Raw genomic sequence first — 11,254 nt, 5'->3', positions numbered from 1 at the left:
GCCCGGATGCGGCTCCCCCGGCCCGGAGACGCGGCGGAGCAGGCAGTGCGGAGGCGCCCGCGCCGCTGCTGCTGTCGGGGGAGGGGGCGGCGCCGGCGGGAGGGGAGGGGAGGGGAGGGGACGGGAGAGGAGGGGAGGACGCGCGGGGGCAGCAGGCGGCAGCCGCGGGGCCCTGCTGCTGCTGCTGCTGCGGGGGGAGGGAGGGGAGAAGGATCCCCTGAGCCGCCGCCCAGGGGACGGGCCTCGTCGGCGCCCGGGAGCGGGGTGCGGGCAGGGCGGGGGCGCTGCGGTGTGTCAGTGTGTGCGCGAGGGCGCTGCAGCGGGTGTGTGTCAGCGCTGGGGGTGGGTGAGCACACTACAGTGTCAGCACTGGGGGGTGAGTGTGCTTCAGTGTCATTGTGTGTCAGTACTGGGGTGCGTGCGTGTGCGTGTCAGCACTGGGGAGGTGAGTGCACTGCAGTGTCAGGGTGTGTGTGTGAGTGCACCGCAGCATGTGTGTGTCAGCACTGGGGGGGTGAGCACGCTACAGTGTGAGTGTGCCTCAGTGTGTGTCAGCAGTGTGTGCGTGCGCATGTCAGCACTGGGTGGGTTTGTGCATCACCACTCGGTGTGTGTGTGAGTGTGAGCACTGGGGAGGGGATGAGCGCACTGCACTGTGTCCAGTGCATATGTGTGTGTGTATCAGCATGGGGGCTGTGTGTGTGTCAACACTGGGGAGTGTGCATGCATGTGTATGTGTGTATGTCTGTGTATGGCAGCAGTGGGGTGTACGTGTGTGTATGCATATGTGTGTGTGTGGCACACTACACTGCTTATGTACACACACATAACTACAGTGTGCATGCGCACACTCCGGTGCTGGAAGCTGGCCCTGCCGTGCCCATGGTAGGCAGCTGTTTGAAAGCAGGGGAGTTGGAGGACATTTGTCTATGCCTGCAAGCAGGCTGATTCCTTCATCAGGTAATGCCTTGAGAGGAATTGTATGGAGTGTGTGTCAGCACTGCAGTGTGTGTGTGTATGTGAGCACTGTAGTGCATGTTTGTATGTGTGCATTGTAGTGTGTGTTTGTGTGTCAGTGCCATAGTCCATACAACCCCTCTCAAGGCATTACTTGATGAAGGAATCAGCCTGCTCACAGGCATAGACAGACGCCCTCCAGCCCCCACTGCTTTTGAACAGGTGCCTACCATGGGGCAGGGAAGGCTAGACTCTTGCAAGTGTTTCGGGGGCTCTATGCTAAGCAGCTTCCTTAAATGCTAGGCGCTGTGCGTCAGTGACTGCCTGCGGGTAACTGCCTCTGGCCACAGCTCCCTGGAGTTCTGGAGGCACCCTGCTCCTTTAGTCCCTCCCTGTTTCCTTTTTTCTCCTCCTACTCACTGAAATAACTGGGATTTTCCAGGGGATGCTGCTTGTACCCATCCAGCAGGTTACAGTCAGGTGACCTAACCATCCCCACATCTCAAGCTGCATAGTGTAAGATACAGATTTTTTCTGGGTAGTAATAACAGAAGAACCATGCTCATGCAATCCATTCTGATTTACCGGACATTTTAAGGGCCTGCCTTTTGCATTTCAACTGTAAACAGAATTCACCAGCATCATATATATATATATTCACCAGCATATATATGTGTGTGTATATATATACAAAATGAAGTTTATTTGCTACCTATGGAGACTTTTACTATCTTTAATTTTCCCTCAGCCTGAAGGAGGGTGCATGTGCCGGAAAGCTTGCAAAGAAAGATAATTTTTTTGCAATTTCTTAGTTGGTCTAATAAAAGATCTCATCTCTGAACCAAGAGTTCTAGAGTTTTGCATTTCTACACACACACACATAGATGCATATATGTGTGTGTGTGTGTGTGTATTCAGCATATGTGTGTGTGTGTGTGTATGTCTCAATCACTGTATTATTAAAGGCCTGGCCCTGCCCCAGTAAAGTCAGTGAGAGATTTTACCTTTAGAGGAAGGAGGATCATAGGATCATAAGAAAGTAGGGCTGGAAGCGACCTCACAAGGTCACCTAGTCCAGCTCCCTGCGCAGGGCAAGTAGGTGGTGCAGCCATCCAGAGGCTCTGGTTAACTTGAAAATCATTTAGAATCGAACCAAGGAAACAAAAAAAAAAACCTGACCAAAGTTCCTTTCCTGTCTTACAAACAACACCTTGATGATCAAACTATAAGATCTATACCTGTAGGTCTATACTTAAGATCTATAAAGATCTATGCTTATAAAGATCTATATTCAAGCTATAAGATCTATACTTATAGATCTATGCCTATAGATCTTATATCTATATTGATCAAACTATAAGATCTGTACTATATCTTATAGGAAACTATAAGATGATCAAACCTCCCATTCGCTTTTGCAGTATGCCTGCTGTTTGTTTACGCTCTCTGGATGTCTTGAAGCGGGAGCAAGAAGAATCTGTTTCACATTTTAAAATTATTTTCACTTGTAGGCTCTCAGGCAGTAGTACAATACTGCAATGTTTGGCATGCAGACCCGGTGAGGGAATGTTTGTTTAATTTTTTTTAAAGTCGTTTCTACTGGAATTTGAATAACAACTATTCAGTTTCTAGAAACGATATTAACAGCTAGCTTGAGTATAGCAATGTGCCCTGAACAGATTTATGGTATCAGATTTAGAGAAAAAGCTTATACTGAGGAGGCCAGATCCTGCCATGAGAGATCTGGACTCTGTGTGTCACTGTCCATCTAGGGCCTGACCCTGTGAGTCTTTCTTCAGGCAAAATGCCCAGGAAGACACTGAGTGTTTTGTTGTCTGAATAAGAACTGAGCTCTGACAGCATGGCTGAACTTGAACCTCAGCACAGGTTTTCTGTATCTGTTTTGAGTGACCAACAACTCTAATCCCAGCTGCAAACCATACCACATAGCTATTCTGTGATCAGGGTAGTTTTGCCCTGTATCATTGTGGCCCCACAGCACACCAAAGTTTCAAAAGAAGTGTCCTACCTTGCACCCCAGCGCCCCATGGTGCAGTGTTCTGTCACGCTGCTGTTAATATACTCAGATTTTTCACACCGCGCACAGCCGGACACCTACCAGAAGGTAGGGGAGTTCTGGTGCTTGGGGTCAGACCAAGTAATCCCAGATTCCTCTCATATCATCTTATCATCCATCTGTTCCTATGATGCTGTCGCTCTGTTTACCAGCCAACCACTGGCATTTTCAAAGTGCTGTCAGGCATCACAGAGGAAACCCTGGCAAGTGCTGTCATCCTCCTGGCAACGATCCTAAATGGGCTGCAAGTGTATCTCACATGCCATACCATGACTTCAGAATGAGCATCTGAGAAAGACAAATAGGCTGACATCCAGCAGACCCTTCTCCAACATCTTTTCTTGGAACAGATTCACTCATGGGAGCACAGTTCTTAGTCACTGTTAGCTAGCACTATATTCTGACAGGGCTGGACACTTAGAAATCAAGCCTGCACCAAACTTGCTGTGGAGCTGGTATGGCATACCAGCTCTATAGGAGGCCTTCAGAACATGGAGAAGCATGTAGCCATCGCTCTCTGGAAATTCACTGTCCCTGGTTGCCACTAGGCAGTTGCTCACCAATTCGGCACTGGTAGATCCTAGCTATTGTAACAAGTATGTAGTGCTATACTCCCAAGAAAGCGCTGTTGCCCTGGGTCATAAGACCGAGCAGTGTACTTCTAGTTATTAACTGGGTTTTCATGATTGCATCATTAGGTTTCTCTAATTGCATTAGACAGGGCAGCTAATAAGACCAGACTATGGATCACTGATCATCAAAAGAAAAAGTACTTCTTCATGAGGCTGTAAGGCCTGGTTGATCACTGTAGAAAGATCTTCAGCACTTAAACATAGGTTAATTTGGAAAAGCCCAGGAAGCCAGGATTTTTAGAAGGTCTGCAGTGACAAATAGAGCTCTTGTACCCCTGTCTCTCTGGATATGGATCATGTTGCTGTTCCTCTGCTCAGCCTGCTTACCTCTTCAGCAAATTACTGTAACAGACGCTTGTCACAGGGGTGGCCACTCTGTCCCTGCTTCACCCTTACTCCTCAGGCTTGCTCCTCTTCATCTCACCTACCACGCCTTGTTGTTCTTAGCTCTCTAGAAAGGGAGGCTGCCCCAGGAACCCCAGATCTCATGTGGGCATTCAGATGTCTCTACTTCGCATTAAGGGCTTATAACATGGTTCCAGCTGCCTCTTACCCCAAGCCCATGCCTCGCAGATGCTGTCAGTCATATTGATTATCAGCCTTCTTGGGCCATGGCCTCAGTCCCTATGACTGGGTCTCTCTGCCCAGACACTTAGCCTAGCTTGGCTACTCTCAAGTGTAGCTTCCAGGCTTGGCCTCTTGTGGGCACTTCACCTTTTACAGCTGTGCAGCACCCTGCCTGTACTCTCCACCCAGGTACTTTGCCATTGCGGACTATTCCCAGGCACTGGGTCCTGCCCTATCAGGCTCCTCCTTTTGCCTTCTCTTGGGCTTTGGGCCCCTGGCCCTGATTTTTGGGCTTCTTTGCTCTACCTATGCCCCTCTCCAGGCTTTGGGCCCCTGACTCAAATCTCTGGCCCTACTCCAGGGCCTCTGACCCTCTCTGCTCTGTTCCTGGGCTCTGGCTTTGCTCCCAGGCATCTGGCCCTACTCCTGGGCCTGTTGAGATCTCCTCCACTCCTAAGACCCATCCACAAACCTCCAGTGCTGCTTACCCCAGCTCAGCTGTTGCCTGGGAGCCCTGCTGCAGCCTTGCCACCCAGGAGCTCCTCTCTCTGTGGCTCTCAGAGCTACACTACCCAACCAGCTCAGGCTCTGGGTTTAGATTCTGACAACATAGCCTCTTGCTGGTCAGATGGCTCCCCCTGATTGCCACCTAAGCCTCGCTGCAGTCTCATTTCCTGGAGGGCTGCAATGTCTAGGTTAGAAGCTGATGAGGAACTTCTTCCTGTGATAATAGCATCTCCCTTTGTTTTTCATAAGCCCAAGAACAAGCCTTTTATGCATGGGTATGAAAAGGAGGTGGGCACACTGTACATATTTTAAACAGCCTGAGCAAAGGCCTGTGCAGAATGATGAACTGTGGTGATGGGCATGGAGTGAAGGGATGTGTTGTGCTCCTACACTGAGTCCAGGGGCAATTTGTTAACAGCTTCTGTGCTTTGAGGATAGGCTTTTCCGAACATGTCTTCTTGAGCGTATGTACTAGTGCTAGGATTTAATCATACTTGATGTGTGCAAGTTATTGCATTTTATGCAATTTACTTTTGTAGAATTTATAATACAGGGGACGCCAACCTGTGATACCCATCCCACAAATGGTACAAGCAGCCTCTGTAGCAAACAACTGGTTTTGATGTTATAATTGTGCCTATGTGGTACTGAGAGCAATACTGCACAATATGAAAGAGTTTCTAAGACTCAGAACTCATGAATGCAAAGACATTTGAAAATCCTTCTCAATCAATAGATAGGAGTACACTGAGATGGACTCCAGGAATATTAAACTATTTTGCTGACCGTTTCAGTGCTGTGCAGGCTTGGAAGGGCAAATGGTCACATGCTTCAAAAATATTGTTTGCCTCCCCCTTCTTCCCAGTGGTCATGGCTGTGACAGGGTGTGGCAGAGCACTGTTGGTGCCTGCCACTTTAGGAGCAGAGCCAAGCAGCCAACAAGTGCTTGATTGCAGCAGCCATTTTAGATCCCTGGCTGCCTATATATAAGCAGGGCAGTTTGCTGCTGGCAGGCCAGGCAGTAACATTGCCTGGTGGCTAGGCTGAATACAACATCTTAGAGGTAAGGGCAGGAGCTGTAGGGGATGGTTTGGAGGCTCCTGGTCCTGGGCATGACCTAAAACTGCACCCTGATAGGTATACTGGGGCTCCCAATGGCACGGGAGCCTCCAGGAAATGTCAGGCCAGTTACCACCCCTGTGAAAGGCGGGTAGGGGCGCCTAAACCCCAGCCCTCACCTTTGGGTGGGTCATTTGCCATCAGAGCAGGGTAGGCCAGGTAAGCTTCAGAAAGTGCCTGAGCTTGCTAGGGGAGTGACCCCACAGGGCTAGGCACACTTCCAGAAGCACCTGATCTGGGAATGGGAGACCCCAATCCCTAAGTGCAGGCTGGAGGCATAAACCCAACTGAGGGACTTGACTGGTCAATGCTGGAGCCAAGACCGGAAGGGTCAAAAGGGCCAGGGGCCCGCCACAAGGGATGCCCATGATGAGCAAAGAAACTCGGGGTCCCAACTGGCCTGAGATGCGGCCAGGGCTTATACGGAAGACAGAGGTCCCATGAATGGGGCCATAGCTAATGGACGAGAGGGACGGTTGAGCCAGCTGCCTGAGATGCCATCTGCAAGGTTTGGGCCACGATGTAGGGGAGGAGCAGAGCTGCAGATAGCCCCCCCCAATATTGGGGTGTACAAAAATCAGCCTCCCGCCTAATTAACACTCAATTATATTCCATCAAGGCATGGCAGGTGAGACAGGTGGGCAGCATGCCCAGAGGCAGGTGGGGAAACTGGCCCTGTGGCTAGTCAGTGACCCCACTTTGCCACACAGGGTCACCATCCCCTAGCTATTTGTGTAGTAGGACTTGGTTCTCTCTGCAGTTTGGCCATCCACTTTTTCCACGTGATCCTTTGTCTGTGACTGGGGGTGATCCAGGGTTTTTACAGCTGTGTCTGGCTTAGGAATTACTGAGCTTACTGGGTCAATAAGAGGCTAGACTTGTGGATCAGAAAGGGAGTTCAGAACATGCGGTGGTGGAGACACAGAACATCTTTCCAAGATACAGTCCAGGTCCTCATGGGGAATAGCAGACCATGCAAGCATTCCCTGAGGTTATATTTTGCTTAGCATCCTACAAGCCCAGCCAAATCTTCTTTGCTTTGCTGGAGCATCTGAGAGTGCCCCAGTTATGCCCTTTACCTTGTGTTTGCTATGATATCCCTTGTATAATTGTGCTAAGTTACTGCTGCACTGACAAGGTTTATAAATCGCCTCTCTTCAGAGGGCAATGAAATGCTTGATCTCAGTACAGGATCCGAATGCAGACCAAGGCATGACTGGAGAATAATCAGGAGTATGACAAAAATATGTGACGCACCCATCTCTTCCCCAAAACTATAATAACAAGAACAACACTAGGCTGCATATCCACATTTAAATAGCAACATACACTCAGGATGATGCTGGAGCAGTACAGAGCACGCGGGTAAACAGCCAGAGGAGCCAGGCAGCCAGCAAAGCAGATGACCCAGGTAGAGATTCATAGATTCATAGATTAAGGGTCGGAAGGGACCTAGTAGATCTTCTAGCCCGACCCCCCGCCAGGGCGGGAGAACAACAAAAAAACCCCAAAAAGAGAAACGGGACTCAAATGAGATCTTGATATATAACTGTTTGGGTGGAGAGAGAATTATTTATCCATTCATTCTCTTTATTGTTGCAGGTGAGCTGATTTCTTATGCACCATACTTGCTTCCAGAGTGGATTTAAAAATGTATATTAAAATGCCACATAATTCAAATATGTGTGTTTATGTATGCAGGAAATTTTTCTGTGAGACAATGGAAGTGAACTTGCAACCAACTCCAAATGTAGTCAGGTCTCTACAGTAAATCTCCAGTCTTATTAGGACTTGTGCATAGGTGTTCTCGGCATGCCAAAAGAAATTGCACTTAATACTGTGAGGATGAGATATAGATTTTCCTTAAAAACATTGCTACTTTGGTGATAGTAAGTTACAAAAGACCCTTATCAGGATTAATTGAAAATCTGCAGTTTCTTCTAAGAGAAGAGGAGTACATTTTATCATCTTAGGCTAGGTACAGACATTCAAAAAGCCCAAGGCAGAATGGATCTAAGTTTATGCAGTTTTTTTGTAAGCAACATAGTTTAGATTGGCAAAGTTCAAGTAATGTATATGCTAAATGCATCCAAATACCATGTCTGAGACTTAAATTCTTTCTGTAAAATATTATCTTTGGTTCCATCTTGCAAACTAACTTTAAAAAGAGCATATATGTCATATATACACATACAAATTAAGTTTTAGCAAATCTTCCAAGTCAAAGCAGAGATTGTAACTGTCTTTTTTAATTCCTTATTCAGACTTTTTGTAGTTTTCCCTTTCTATTGTAATTATTGCATTCATTATAATGAATTCTATAGTTAAGGTTATGTATATGAAGTTCTATTTTTGTTCCTTGTTTTCACTAACTTATAATGTTTCCTTTGAGAATGAAATGTTCTATGCTTGGTCATAGCTAGCTAGTATTTTTAAGGCAAATTTTGCTATTTGCCTATGTTGTACCTATCTCTTCATTGTACAGTGATTATCCCAATGTCATTTAAATGTTAAAAACAATGCAAGGTATCATATTAAACTTTCCACAAGGCCTCCCTGCTCTTTAGCACTGCTGTTTTCAGCTGTGTTGTTAATCTGGGTATTTTTTTGCCCATGTGAAGCATTGCCTACTGTTAACTTTCTATGAAGACTGTGGAAAGAGCTATAGATATAAAAAAGATGACTTTGAAATTATGCCCTAGATGGGTGTAAATAATTTTGATGTGTGCTTTATGCAACATTTAATTGTAAAGGGTTTGTCATGACAGAACCCTTCTCTCCATTTCCCGTAACTTCATTCTTGGGTTGGTCAACCTGCAACACCCCTATTGAGTGCAGGTGTCTCAGAAGACTAGACGAAGAGGCAGTCCCCAAAACCTTGTCTATATGAGGAAACTCTCTGCCAAATTCTTTGCCGTCATCTGTGCTAGCTCAACTCCCTGCCTTTAGCAATGTCGGGAGTCCTCGGGCATATTCTCAGCTGCACCCACTTCCAGCCAGAAGCAGTGAAGAGGCAGGCCAGCAGGGAGCTCATCATGGGTCCTGCAACCATGCTGCCCTGACTGTATGGGAGTTCTGCTGAGAAGTCATTCTAGCTTGGACCACTGATGTAAGCTTCCCAGGACATTTTATGGTACTGGAGGATCATGCAAGTCAGGTATCTGCTTCTTCCCACCTCTCACTTCTAGCATGCCTTCTCCTTCCATTGACCTGAAAGGAAAGGGGATGTATACAGTAGAGAGTTCCCTTGTGGGGGATTGTGAGGAGAGGGTAAGTTATGTAGGGGCAGCTGTCAAGGAGGAGTATACCTCCTTGGCTTGCACTTGCAGGGAAGTAGTTAGGAAGCCCAAAGCAGGATTAGAAATTAGGCTGGCGACAAAAATTAAGGACAACAAAAAGTTCTTCAAGTATTTAGGGAGCAAAAAGAAGGTGCAGGGTAGCATAGGACCCCTACAGGACAAATGAGGGCAATTAGTGACAGAGATGGGGGGGCAAGGTTGAGCTCTTCAATGAGTTCTTTGCATCTGAAGAAGCAGGGGCTACGGAACTACAGACCAGACAGCCTCACTTTAGTCCCTGGAAAAATCATAGGGTGGGTCCTCAAGGAATCCACTTCTAAGCACTTGGGGGAGGAGAAGAAGCTAATCAGGAACAGTCAGCATGGATTCACTGAGGGCAAGTCATGCCTGAATAACCTGATTGCCTCCTTTGATGAGATGACTGGATCTGTGGATGCAAGGAAAGCAGTAGACACGATATACCTTGACTTTAACAAGGCTTTTGATACAATCTCCAACAGCATTTTTACAAGTAAGTTAAGGAAGTACCTGTATGGGTTGGAAGAATGGACTGTCAGGTGGATAGAAAGCTGCCTGCATTGTCAGGCTCAATGGTTAGCAATCAATGGCTCAATGTCTAATTGGCTGTAAAGCTGGTATCAAGTGGAGTGCCCCAGGGGTCAGTCCTGGGGCCAGTTTTGTTCAGCATCTTTATCAATGACCTGAAAGATGGGATGGAGTGAACCCTCAGCAAGTTTGTGGATGACACCAAGCTGGGGGGAATAGTAGATACACTGGAGGGTAGGGTTAGGATTCAGAGTGACCTAGACAATTTGGAGGATTGGGCCCAAATAAACCTCATGAGGTTCAACAAGGACAAGTGCAAAGTCCTGCACTTAGGACAGAACAATCCCATACACTGGTACAGGTTGGGAACTGACTGGCAGCAGCTCTGCAGAAAAGGACCTAGGGATTACAGTGGATAATAAGATGGATAAGTCAACAGTGTGCCCTTGCTGCCATGAAGGCTAACAGCATACTGTGCTGCATTAGTACTTGGTATAGCTGACACTGGGCTTAGAGACTGGGTAGCATTTTAAGAAAAATCAATATGGTGCAAGCCAAGCAGCTGAAGACAGCCATGGCCCAGCCCAGTAAGAGCTTCATATATGATAATTAAGATCTTGAAGTGAGTCCAGAATTGAATAGGGAAGCAATGGAGTCCACCAGACACTATAATATAAATGCCAACACAGTGCACTCTGAATCCTATCAACATATTTGCCTACCTTGACTCCTGTCAATTTCCACATCTTCCTTCTCACAGAGCTAACTATTCTTTCTGCCCCTGCCTCTGGCACAACCATGAGAAAAGTCAATTGCAAGACCCAGTGCAGTCTTTTTAATCTCCTGTAAGATCTTCTATCACCATCCTAAAAGATGATGCATTTCAAGCTTACATTATTGGGCTTGATTCTGGGTCAGTTTCTATGGCAAGTTTATGCAGGAGTTCAAACAAAGTTATTGCAACGATCCTTTTAAATCTAAAAATCTGTAACTCTTTGAAACAAGGTCATAATTTTGAACCTGCAGCTCCTTCTCAGTTTCTTCTAAGACAAGTATCTTTGGGCAGGAGCTCATCTGCTCAGTATCAGAAATAAATATTGAAGGGCTCAGTGAGAATAGCTTCAGCATGCACTGGACATTTCAGAACAGCTCAACACTTCCAGGTTTTGCAGGGAACATTGCCCATGGTTGGCACAAAATAAGCAGAAAGCTGAGAAACCCCAGTTCTAGTGTGGGTCTTAGAGTACCTAATGCAATGCCCTTTGAAATTTCTAAAGGAGACTGTGGCAACGGTGGGCATCCCTGCTAACTGCAGCTAGCCCCCCACCTGCCTCTGAGCATGCTGCCTGCCTGTCTCACCCACCACAACTTGTTGGAATAATAATATGCTGTTAAATAAGGCGGGAGGCTGCCCATTACTGCACCCCCATGTTTGGTGGGGTGTCCACGGCTCCGTACCTCCCCTACACCATGGCCCAAGTCTCGCAGATAGCATCCAGATGTTCCAGTGCCCCCGGCTTACAGCCCGAGCATGCTTAGGCCATGCCATC

This window comes from Gavialis gangeticus, unplaced genomic scaffold, assembly GCF_001723915.1.
Source record: "Gavialis gangeticus isolate Ggan-Ray unplaced genomic scaffold, GavGan_comp1, whole genome shotgun sequence".
Lineage (NCBI taxonomy): Eukaryota > Metazoa > Chordata > Crocodylia > Gavialidae > Gavialis > Gavialis gangeticus.
The sequence above is the reverse complement of the archived record's forward strand: the minus strand, read 5'-3'. Positions refer to the sequence as shown.